This window comes from Ochotona princeps, chromosome 31 (genome assembly GCF_030435755.1).
Source record: "Ochotona princeps isolate mOchPri1 chromosome 31, mOchPri1.hap1, whole genome shotgun sequence".
Lineage (NCBI taxonomy): Eukaryota > Metazoa > Chordata > Mammalia > Lagomorpha > Ochotonidae > Ochotona > Ochotona princeps.
The window spans coordinates 12,204,928-12,218,065 of NC_080862.1; positions in this window are offsets into that span (position 1 = coordinate 12,204,928).

Sequence of the window (13,138 nt, forward strand, 5' to 3'; positions counted from 1 at the left end):
AATAAACAAACAACATAAGCTTCTTCCAAATCTAAGACCATCATAATGCTGTTCAAGTGACTTGGAATTGCATAGCTTAAAAAGGGCTTCGGGCCCGGCGGCGTGGCCTAACGGCTAAAGTCCTCACCTTGAAAGCCCCGGGATCCCATATGGGCGCCGGTTCTAATCCTGGCAGCTCCACTTCCCATCCAGCTCCCTGCTTGTGGCCTGGGAAAGCAGTTGAGGACGGCCCAATGCTTTGGGACACTGCACCCGCGTGGGAGACCCGGAAGAGGTTCCAGGTTCCCGGCTTCGGATCGGCACGCATCGGCCCGTTGCGGCTCACTTGGGGAGTGAAACATCGGACGGAAGATCTTCCTCTCTGTCTCTCCTCTGTATATATCTGGCTGTAATAAAATGAATAAATCTTTAAAAAAAAAAAAAAAGGGCTTCAAAGAATATCTAATCAAACCTCCTTGTAGTATGAACAAATCCAGTAGATTATGAATGGCCCAAAGTCCTCTTGCTTCTTTTTCACTTAACATTAAGCCACACTTAAATCAAAGGCAAGCAAAAAGGAAGAGGGTCTGAGTCAGGAGCTTGAGCTGGCATGGGAGTCTGAGCACTCCACTACAGGACATGGGTAACCGCAATGACAGACCCTCTTCCTCTCAGAGACAACAGGCACAGCTCATGGGAATCAGCTCCTGCTGTCATATGGAAGAGGACCTGGTCCAGCTCCAGCCACTGGAGACACCTGGGAAATGAGCCAACAGATGGATACTTTCTCTCTGTCGCTCTCCTGACACTCCCGCACTTGCCCCTCAAATATTTTTTTAACCTTAATAAGAGAGTAAGAGATTGTCAGGACTTTTCCTCTGCAAAGTTAGCCTTGAAAGTATGAGTGAAGGATATGATTTCAACACAAAGGAACTGGAGGGCATCAGACTTGGATATAGAAGTCACAATGCTAAAGCATTGGGGAAAAACCGCACTGAAGCTGGGCTATTTTCAAAAGGCTGTAAGCAGACAGGTTGGAAATCGGCCATTTGATGTGCCTCAAAGACATCCTTAGAAACTACAGAATGTTGGACCAAGGAAACCCTAAACTCACCCAACTGAACACCCTCTTTGCTCTTTGAGGAAAATGAGGGTCGTGGAATGAAAAGAACAAGTTTATTCACCCATACAGCCAACCTCAAGCAGAGTCTGGGCCACAGCTCTTGTCTTCTTATAACTCAGATCAGGGTGCAAGCTGCCTTGCAGAGTCCACTCCAAATTGCAGACAGGAGACTAAAGTAAAGAAGTTGGATTGTAAGTTTAAAATAAGCAAGAAGATAATTACACAACTTGCTCAGCTCCATACCAGTAACACGAGGTGCAATAACTTCTCAGTCTCTGTGGAAACGCCATTGGATTTGGACTTGAAGATCCAGCTTCAAGTTCCGTCTCAGTTGGCCTCTCCGACCCAGTTTCCTCACAATCGGAATGAAAGATTTGGACTGATCAGGCCCCAGGGAACCAAGTAAGGAGGAAGTTGTGGGGAACCAGAGAGCTCCTGCCCGGACACGCGGCAAGGCCACAGCTGCTCTGAAGCAGGGTTCTGCCACCCACATGCCAAGTCTATAGCCTGTTTGGGAGAAGTCTGAAATCTGCATCCGAATATGCTTTTTAATCTGTTGGCAACAGATTGTTTTAGAAAAAGAAAACAGAACTTCTACATCTGACCAAGATGGTAACAGGATCACCCATACTTGTACACCTGATACAAAGACATACTCAGAATACATGAATCACTGTTTTTCAGGGAACTGCTAGCAGTCAACAAGGAACAGTGGCCTTTGAGAAAGGGAAAAGGAATAAACCTTCTAACTGTCCCCACTGGAGAGAAAGGGCCACTGTATCTCCGGAAAAAAGGTTAGTCTTTCCAATAAATGACACAAAAATAATTTGTTACTCATATCCTGTGGCCTTTCTACATCTGTGGCTCGTATAAAAAATTAACTTAAAATGGATATACACCTTAGTAACAGCTAAATTATGAAACTGCTGGAAATAAATGTGCAGAAAGCTTTTGCCATCTCCAGTACTCTGAATGACAGAAGTCAAAATACATACTGTATGATTTTGTTCATAGAAAATTCTGGAAAATGAAAACAAACATAGGGTGAAGAAAAACAGGTCTATAATTGCCAACAAAGTCTAGGAATGGACAAAGGGTATTACAAATGACCACAAGGAAAACTTTGGTGGGGAGAAATACAGGAATATGTTAATTGTCCTAATTATGATAGCAGTGTCACCAATGCATAAACCCTACCTGAATCACACAGATATCACAGCACTACACTTTAATCCAAGCACATGAGACTTTATATGTGCAATGTACTGTCAATCATGTATTAATAAAGTGCTATTTTCAGAATAGACCCAAAATCTGGTATGTTGCCAGTCATTTTTTCAATTTTGTTATTAAATGGGTCAAGAGCCACCTTCACAACCTGCAATTGTTTTTTTCTGATTTTTTAAAAGAAGATTTACTTATTTGTCTGAAAGGTAATTTCAGACAGAGAAGGAGAGATCTAGCTCCAGCTGCTTTACATTCTCAAAATGGCCTCAGTGGGTAGCACTGGGCCAGACCAAAGCCAGGAGATGATGCAACTGAGTCTCCCATGTAGACGGCAGGGTCCCAGGCACTTGGGACATCTTCTCTTCCCTTCCTAGGTACATTAGCAAGGAGCTGAATCAGAAGTGGAGCAGTCAGAACTCAAAATGGTGCCCATCTAGGATCCTGGCATTGCAGTTGTTGGCTTAACCCACTGTGACACCACTCGAGCACATTCTGCAGTCCTTGAGAATTATCCAAGGCTAAAGCTAAAACACCACTCTCATAGATAGGAAATGGAATGACAGAAAATAATTCTAGAAAATATCTGAAGCCAAAAACTTGCACGTATTAATGTGTATATTGGAGTATATAATTGCCGCAGAATTATAGTGATTGTGGCATCATTTGTAAAATACAGAATAAAAGTATTCATTTTAGTAGTTCTTTATCTGCTTGCCACTTTAAACAGTCTCTAATTTTCTCAGCACTCAATGGGCGGAAAAGGCTGTAAATCTACACCTTTCCTGTGACTGGGCACTGTACGGTTACCATCAAGCCAACAGGCTTGGGCCTTTGTGAATGCTATAGACTCTCATCGGAAAAGCTCTATCTTGACATCTATAGCCACACAAACACACAGGAGCACACAGATAGTCATGGAAGCACAGATGATCTTACACATCATTACGGTGCGACGCCTAATCTCTACGCAATCTGTCAGCGTGCCGCTTGCAGCAAATGGCAGTTAAAGGATAAGTTTATTCTGGAACAAAAAACTTTGTCTTTGGCATGCACGCCTCTTTTCTTTTTTTTTTTTCAAAATACACATTTATCACGAACTCTCTCAAGATCTCTTATATGTGTGGTTTTCTCCCAAAAAGAAAGCTATTAGGAAAAAAAAAAATCACTACTTCTGCCTACAGCACAATATAACCCAGTTTGTCCATGAGCTTTTGAGGTAACCTCATCTATCACTTAAAGAACGCACGAGTGCAGGGTTTCCTGTTTTTCTTGTATCCATATGTTCAGAGAAATGTGGGTCCATCATTGTTCATAAGCATTTTTCCAGGCTTAAGTGCAAACTGCGCCGACTTAGCAACGGAGAGGAGTGGCGCATATTCACAGCTGCCACAGCCCTCCCTGCCAGCATCGACTTTCACTCGCCATCAGATAAGCCTCAAGTAATGGAGTTGATCTAACCCAGTTCTGCAGGTAGAAAGAATTCAGACACATTCTGTGGCAGACTGTTACATGAAAAGGGGCCTGAAGAATGTCACTTGCTCGGTGTCAAAACAATACCATAAAGAGATCTATTGTCCCTGGATCACCTCAGTCAGGTCAGCTTAGTGCAGGTGGTGTGGAATGTTCTGCATTTGTGTGAAGAGGCCCCATTCGCAAGCTGCTTATTTTCCTTTTCTTCTTTAGTTGTGTTCTTAAAAAAAAATAATAATATATGCTGGTAGCATTAAGGATGCTTAAACCTGGCGCAATGTTCATAGCTCAAGCGACAAGGGAACTGTCTTTTGAGCACTGTTCATGGAAGCCCAGACATGCTCTTGATACGAAGAGAAAATAACACCTCTCCCCAAGTGTCCACCATCCCCTCCTTCTGAGATCACTAATTAACACTGATTACCAAACACTTTGATTCTGGGTCTGAACCACTCACTTGATATCTAGCCATGGAAATACTTTGATCACCATATATACAAGAGATCATCAGGGAAATAAGTTTCTTGCATAAGGCGCATTGAAGAAAGCTGATCCAATGATATCTGAACAGTTAAGGCATGTCTGAAAGTCTAGTTGAGTCTTTTCTATAAATACAATCTATACTGAATTTCCTGCTTAAGGAGGATATGCATATTGAAACATACATGTATAATTAAATAAATATATATAGCATTAAATCAAAATTTATAAGAATGAAAACATTTAAATAAAAACATAAGTATCAATTAATAAGATTGCTAATCTACAAAAGACTCTAAAATGAAAGATCTTCCTAACAAAGTAAAAAAAAAACCTAACGTCAATAAACATTTCAGTAAATATGTTGACAAGATGATATTGGGAATATAATAGTTGCTCTGGTAAACAACTCTCTCTTCTGAAATAGCAGAAATAGTTAATATTGAGGTACTGCACTTATTACCTGCTGGCTGCTATCAGAAACATTCTTTGCATAGGAGCCCACTGAAATCTCATAGCAGCGTTCTACGGTAACGACTATTGTTAGCCCAGTTTTACAGATAAAGAATCTAAGGCTAATGGTGGTTGGAGAATTGACCCATTGCACAGTCAGATCTAACTCCCCTGCTCTCAAAAGCAAATTCCTTAACTACTGTACCCTCCTGCCCGCTGAACCTACAGAGTGGCACTTTGTAAGCAGGACCCCAGCCCCCTTAAATGACCACATGCGAGCTGAGCAACTCGCCTTTGATCAGCCAGTCCCCTGACAGCCTGCCCCCTGCTCTGCAGGATAACTTTACCACCTCACCTCTGCCCATTGGTCTCGTTGCAAATAAACAATGAGACGTGCAACGGGGCTCTACAGAGCACATTTTGACAGGAGAAAGATTGAGAAAAATAGAAACCTAGGTCCAAAAGGTGGCAGCTCCAGAGAAGAGAACCAACTGGAAGGAGAGGACATTCATCAGGACCAGTCCAACCTGACTCAGAATTTTTCAAAGTCTGATTTTTACAGGGTTAGCACAGCTGTGGCTATTGGTTTGTTGATGGCTATTCACGCGGCTCTACGTGAATCGCTCAGTCCTCCACCCAGATCTGGAATAAGTTTGACAAGATGTGGTGAGAGAAAATCAGGAGCCTTCAAGAGAGTGGCCTGAGATTTCTACAACAGGGATAAGTGGGAGACTGTGTCTCAGGGCAGGTGACTTCTCCAGGTGGAATCAGTGTGGTAGTGTTCCCCTTACAGTGTCAGGCAGACACACCTGCTCCCTGCAGCAGAGGCCCCTGGCTTCAGATTGACTTGGTTCCAGCCATTGCAGCCATTTGGGGACTGAACCAATGGATGAAAGATGCCTCTGTATCTCCTCTCTCTGTAAATCTGCCTTTCTAATAAAAAATAAATGAATCTTTTAAACATTTATTTGGACTGTACAGTTACAGAGATAGAAGAAGAGACAGAGAGATCTTCCATCCACTGGTTCATCCTTACTGGTTCGTTCTTCAGGTGGTCCCTACTAGACCAGGCTGAAGCCAGGACCCAGGAGCTTCTTCTGGGTCTCCCACATGTGTTCCCAAACTCTTGAGCCATCCTCCACTGCTTTTCCCAAGTTGTGTAAGCAGGGAGCTGGATCAACATGGAGCAGCCGAGACCAAAATGAAGCCAGAAGGAATGCCTATATTGCAAACAACACCTTCCACCCACCACATCACAATGACAGCCCCAAAAAACTTCTCCTTCAAGGTTCTAGGTCAGTGTAACCAAGAGAAATCTTGACATTTCAAAGTGAACATTTTTTGAGAATTTTATTTTGAAGCCATTAAACTTTAAAGATTTTCTCCACACCCTAAAACCAAAACACATTGTAAAATACAACTTTTTAAAAAATATATAAAACCTGATCTGATTGCCATATACTACATACACTTAAAATATCACATTGTAGAAATAGCATATTGTACCACATAAACATGTAAATTTACTGTGTAAAAAATAATGATTTTTTTTATTGGTTACATTGCATTATGTGACACAGTTTTATAGGCACTGGGATTCTCCCCACCCCTCCTCAAACCCTTCTCCCATGGTGGATTCCTCCATCTTATTGCATTACCACAGTTCAAATTCAGTTGAGATTCTTTCATTGCAAGCATTTACCAAGCATAAAGTCCAGCATCTTATTGTCCAGATAATGATTTATTTTTAATGAAAAAATTTAGAGTGTAATTGTAATTTCAGATTGTTGAGGCTCCTTGAAATGGCTTCATTGATTTTAGGGTAATAAGTGACTCCAGAAACTGTGAAAGTTAAAATATGATTTCAAAAAAAAAAAGATACCTACTAACAAATTCAACAAAATCCCTCCTTGGGAAACTAATCCTCAAGCTTTGTCAGCTTTGGAGTTAAGCTCTTCTTCAACATTCCTGTCCTCTGTTGAGCCATTTCAAGCCAGTTTCCAGTGCCATATCCCACCACCCTCCGCATCAGCACCTCCACCAACCAGACATTTGGGGTTGTTCCGGGGTCACCTGCTCTCTAGTCTGATGCTGGAGTATTTGCCTTTTGTGAGTGCTGATAAAGGGGAGGATGGCAGGTTAAGCCAGTCTCCACAGATAACATCTTGGGTGGAAGAATAGGCCTGGGGTAGGACTGACACCAAGATGGAAAACTTCTAACAGAAAGAGCAGTGGTCAGAGCCTTCATTATGAGGACATTCGCAGTCCCTCGCACACCTTCCATCTGAGAGTTGACAGCATGTCAACTCCTCCCCTCTCTCCAGCATTGGGCATATCCTGTGTCTCACTGAACCCAGAAGTGCCAGGCATGTTGGGGAAGCAATGGCTACAGGGTCGGGTCTGATGGGGTTTCCAGCACATACCATGAGGCACGTGAGTCACAAAGAGCCCTCGGTGACCCCTTTCCAGAGCAATGCAACCAACAGGAGAAAGTCACAGAAGTCATTTTGGTTTCAGAATAGAGAAAACTAGAAAGCAAACAAAACTAATTCTCTTGCAAGAGTGCTTAGGGCACGGAATGATCAAAACATGAACTTCTCCACAGGGCAACAGGGTGATGCCCGTTTCTTTATAACCAGGCAAGTGCTGATTAATTAATTGGATAACATTCAGCTCTTGGTTGGTGCTGCCTTTCAAGCCTTAGCCTGCCTGACCCAACAGCTGTTCGACTTGGCTCCAGGCATTGATGACTTTTGAACAAATCTCAAACAATATGGTTTGATTTTTTTCTCAACTCCCAAATTTGAAGGCAACCCAAAGTTTGTTTGAAATTTAAAGTCCTACAACAACGAAAGGAGAAAAGCACTCCCCCTTCTCTTTTTCTCCTTCCCCTTCTTAGAGGAGCTAGGGAATTTCAGTGGGTTTTCCTTAGGCAACGGCAGACTACAATGTGGAAGAAAGGAGCTTTGCAGAAGCGATGGGGGTGCACAGAGGAGGAGAGGGAAGGTCATTTTACTAACTCTTTGGATCCCCTCAGCACAAGCTAAAACCTAATACTATATAAATAGTGAAGCACGCAAGACAAAGTATTCAATAAACATTTACTGTGAATGGAGGCATTAGGGAAGGCTTCAGCCCCGCCTGAATTCCCATGAAATTTGTAAATATTTCTTTCATTTGTTCTCCATTTACAATTAGTTGCGGTCAAGCTGATCAAAGCCAGAAGAGGCCTGTTGCCTGTGAACCCGCATCCCTCACAATGGCATCCGCAAAGCAGAATGAAATATGGAATATCGGGTTTCTGTGGATGTATGAACTTGTAAAAAATCTGAAAGAATAGGAGGTTTTTCACACTGAGTAATGTGAAACATTTGGTGCGGATGGTAGGGCTCTGCAGAGTGAAAGGCAAAGCCCCAGTCACTTGGTTCATAAAACACAAGGAAACCCATGCCAACAGGCCCTTCCCAGGCACCCGGGAAGGACACAGTTACAGACCCATCGCCCTCCAGAACCCTGGCGAAGAAGGGTAGGGAAAGGAAGAGGCACTGGGTTTTACAGTGATCCCAGCTCTGTTCCATCCTTCTCTCCTCTGCCAGTTGCTGGGTTGTTGAAATACTGCTCTTCAAACCAATTCTTCCTCTCTCTCTCTCTCTCTCTCATACACACACACACACACTTTCAAATAAATGCATATATTTACAAGGTTTGTTTCAAACCAAACAGGTGTCCAGCTTAAATGGGAAAGTAGTTCAGTAAGATAGGCTCACTTTTTAGACACTGGGTAAATAAGTAACCTCAAGGGAATCCAGAAGTATACACTACCAAAAACCTGAGTGGCCACATGGTTCCTCTCACTCACTTACCCACTCACTCACTCACTTTCTCTGAGATCTGCTCCTTTCACTGTCTCCTCCTGGGCTCTCTTTCATAACTGGTAAGTGGAAAATGGGGTCTGAGGCAGGGTCTCTAGCAATCCACACTCTTCCATCTTCAGAAAGGCAACAACTCCTCCCTCAGTTGGAAACTCAGCAGCTACCACTGGGGCTAGCATTAACACCACCAACAACAAACACGACAGGGGCAGCGGTCAGGAGGCCGTGGTGCCTCGGACACACATTCTATCTCCAAGTGCCTGTGTTCCAGTCTTGGCTCTGTTCCTGACTGCTACTTCCTGCTGATACACAGGTAAACAGCAGGGGATGGTCCCAGGATCTGGCTGCTTGCCACCCAGTTGGAATTCCTGGCTCCTGGCTGTGGCTTGGTCCATCCCTAACTGCAGCTTGCATTTGGAATGAGAACCAGCAGATAAAAAGTCATTCTTCTCTTTCTTTCTCTCTTTCTCTCTTCATCCCTTTCAAATAAGTAAAATAACTGAATAAAACTTTTAAAATTTTATTTTATTTTGGATTGAGGGGATTTTGTTTTGGTTGTTGTTATGACTTTTTTTCTTTGCCAAAGATCTCTCATCAGAAAAGGCAGTAAACAAACACTTGTAGTTCTCTTGGAAAATACAAATAATTCTTCCCTATTCCTCCTACTTTTCACCCCACCCCACACCCAAGGAGGCTATAATTCAATCTCCTCCCATCCTTGAGATGGATGCATTTGATCCAGAATACATTCTAGCACCCAAATATCAGGAGACAGAAAAAGGCACTGTATCTTACCAAGCCGGGGAAAGGTATTTGTCAGGATTCAACATGAAAGCAGAGCAAGGCTTTACAAATGGTTAAGATAAGAACTGAGCTTTTTTGAGAGCTCCGCCTCCCCTAGCCCATTAAAAACTCCCTCCCCAGCCCCAGCCTCAGCCCCAGCACCCCTGCCTCTGCCTATATACTTTCAATGCATCAAACATTTAAAGGAAGAACCAATAGCTTGAAAAAACAGTAGAGGGTCTTAGCAGGGGTAAGGAGAGTTACCTTTGGACTAAAATCCACTGCGGGGTATCAAGCTCTGTGGTCAGAGGGAGATTTTCAAAGCTCTTACCTCCTGCAGCTTCAAGAGAAGACTGCGCCCTAGGCTCAGGCTATTCTGATAGAAACAAAGCAACCTGGACACGAACAGAACCCAATTTGAGAGAAAACCATAAGTCAATCTTAAATGAAGATCTTTAAAAAAAAAAAATCTTGATCATCCCATATCCTTCAGAGTGTTCTGGGAAGGGCTGGGAAACAACTTTGGCCCCAAGGAGTTTCCAAAGGACTACACAAAACAAGTCATTCTGGCAAAATCAGATCTGAGTCATTTGATTACAAACGATTTGAAATGTCATTGCGTGAGACTGATTTTGGATGAATATCCGTTACAGCCCCGAAGAGGATTACTCTCAAAGCAAAGCTTCTGCTGAGGATTTGGTTAGAACCCAACTGGGCTTGACAAACGGAGTTTGCTCAGATGCACACCTTTTGCCCATGCAGGATGAGGGCAGACTGCAGGGATGATGCGACTGACCTCTCCACAGAGGGGAAGAGTCACTGCAGTGTGTTGTTCCATGCAAACAGCCCATGCGTGCATGCCAAGAAACCAAACCCGAGCACATCCCAGAGCCACGTCAACACCATTCTGCTCCCTTAGAGGTAGCTGGTATAGTGAAGGCTGCTGTACCTCCTGAACCAGTATCCCTTGAGGTGACATAACAAAATCTGAATTTCACAAACATGAAATGACAGCAATATTGTCTGCTTTAGTGATCTGCTTTTTACTTCAGTATGTGCTTATAGGACTGGTCTTTGTTGAAACAGATACGTATGTTTCCTTACTCATGGCCATGTAATCTAGGTATATATGTATTAAAATGTATATCTATATAAATAACAAATAATATGGGTAATTTATAAAAATATGTATGTAGTTACATGTACTTAGGTATGGATATATACTATATATATTTGGTGTATATATACTTAAATATATCAATATACATACTTAGATAAATGTATCTCTCTATATATACTTAGATATCTATACCTTTCTACTGACAATAGTTATTTACATGTTGTATACGTTATTCATATAAATTTGTGCCCCAGAAAAGTCATTATGAATATCTCTGTTTCCTTGTGCACACATACAATGGTTTCTACAAAGCAGGCACCTGGTCATGGCATATGGCATTGCTCATGATTCAGCATTTACAAGTTCTTTTCCAAAACAGTTTTACCAGTTTCTATACCCCAAACCAGTACACTAGGTTTCTTGTACTTTCAGGTTCCAGGTAACCTTGGTATTGAACAATGATTAGGTATATAATGGTAAATTTTTATTTACATGGTAATGAAATTGATCATCAATGAATTTGTTGCATGAAATTGATCTGCAATATTCTAATTTATTTCATCTGTCCATGTTTCTATTATAAACCTTGTCTTTTCTTTAGGTTACTAGGAATTTGTACCTTCAGAGAAGTATTTTCACTCAATTTATGGTTAAAATGAACAGATATTTGCACATTAATTTAATATTTTTCTTTGTGGGTTTTTGCTTTTGTATCTTTAAATAATCCTTCTGTATCCTGATGTCACCACGAAATTAATTTCAAAAAATTTTATGAGCTTGTTTCTCACATTGAGGTCTTTATCAAGCCTGAATTTTTAAATATAGTGCGAGAAGTCAAATTTTGCTTCTTTTCCAATGGATAACAAATTGTCTCCACATAAGTTATTGAAAACACACACCTTTTCTTCCACTCTGTCAAACAACCATGACAAATTCTGAATGTTTACAGGTCCATTACTGCTCTCTCTACTCAAGAGGTCTATTTTCTACGCTGTGACGGTAACCTCCTACTGAGTGAAGCAAACCAGAAGAAAAAAGACTTAGTCCTCTCCCAGGAAATCCGAGGAACAGATCAGAGACGAAGAGAGTAAAACCAAGTCCACAGCTACGATCATCTTTCCATTTTTCTTTTTTGGGGATCATAGCCTTTCTTGAACCTGTGGCTAGAGACCTTAAATCAATGTTTGGGAAAAATTCAGTCTCTGACTACTGCTTCCTTCAAATTCTCTCTCAACAACTTGTGTTGGTCATTCTTACTGTCTCCCATTTACCCATATATCTCTTATATTCTTTCCATAATTCTTCATGGTTTTTATTTCATGTTTCAATATAAATATTTCATTATGTAATCTTCCAATTTGTTCATTTTCTCATTTGTTGTGACTGATCTGTTGAATACAACAACTGTGTTCTTAATTTTCATATGCTTGTTTCGTTCTTTTTTGCTTCGTACCCACTGTTTGTCAACATTCTCCATTTAAAATTTTTTATTGATATCAATTGTTTTAAATTTTATATCTATATATCATATATACATATATATATATATATATATATGATGGCTTTACTAGCTCAACCTTTCTGTATTGCTGACTTATTTTTTTATTATTTTCTCTTGTTCTTTTGGCCAAATCTTATCTTTTGGTAGGCCTGATTACGCCACACATTTTTAAAATGTTTGCCCTTCAGTCTCTCTCTATTTGCCATCTTCTGTAAAACATTACTTTTTTCTTATGTTTGAAAGACACTATTCACCCTCTTAATCTTCTGTAAACACACTAAATGAGACAATCCCCTTTGCTTTTCTTCATGCTTGATATTTACTAGTCTTCCTCTGAAAGGATCCCAAAATTCCCCACAATCGCACTTCAATCCCAGCACCCTACCTTGGGCAGGACGGATGTATTAAGGAGGTATCACTAGCAGGGAGCTGCAGGGGTATGCCTGTCCCTGTCAGCTAGTACAGCAGTCCCAGCCTGAATGACAGATCCACCTGTACCACCCAAACTCCCTTCCCAGAAACTGCCCAAATCTCTGTTCCTGTGAACCGCTGAACTCCACTGCCTTTGCAGTTCAGAACCAGGACCAACTAGGGACACCCTGTATAAGCTGCAGGCTGCATTCCCACAATGACCTTTAGGTCACTCTAGTGTCGTGATTATAAAATCGCCATGGCCAACACTCAGATTCCTATCATGCACCTGACGCTATCGGACTTTGAAGATGTCCATAAGAGGGCAAGGAGGTTGCCTGGTGCTCAAGCCCTGCCCCAATCTGCACCGATTTGACAGCCGGTAAAAGCCTACTCCAGACAGCACACCTGTGCCTTTAGATCATATCAAATCACACCAAATCTTACCAAGCATAGCTCTCTCCTGAGTGAGTGCGCACTGTGAACATTCACCCTGCATGTAAGCAAAATCTTGCTTCCCTGTTAACCTTTATCTACATCCCCTCCCTGAATTTTTTTCTTGTAATGGGAAGAAGAAGTCACTCCCAGCCTAGTAAGGGGGCCACTCCATAACAACAAACTATGAAGTCGCAATCGCCATCAAGTACACGGAGAGAATGGATGGTGGTCTCCTCCTTTATATTTTGCATGTTTTCCCTCCACATTTCCTCTATCTTCTT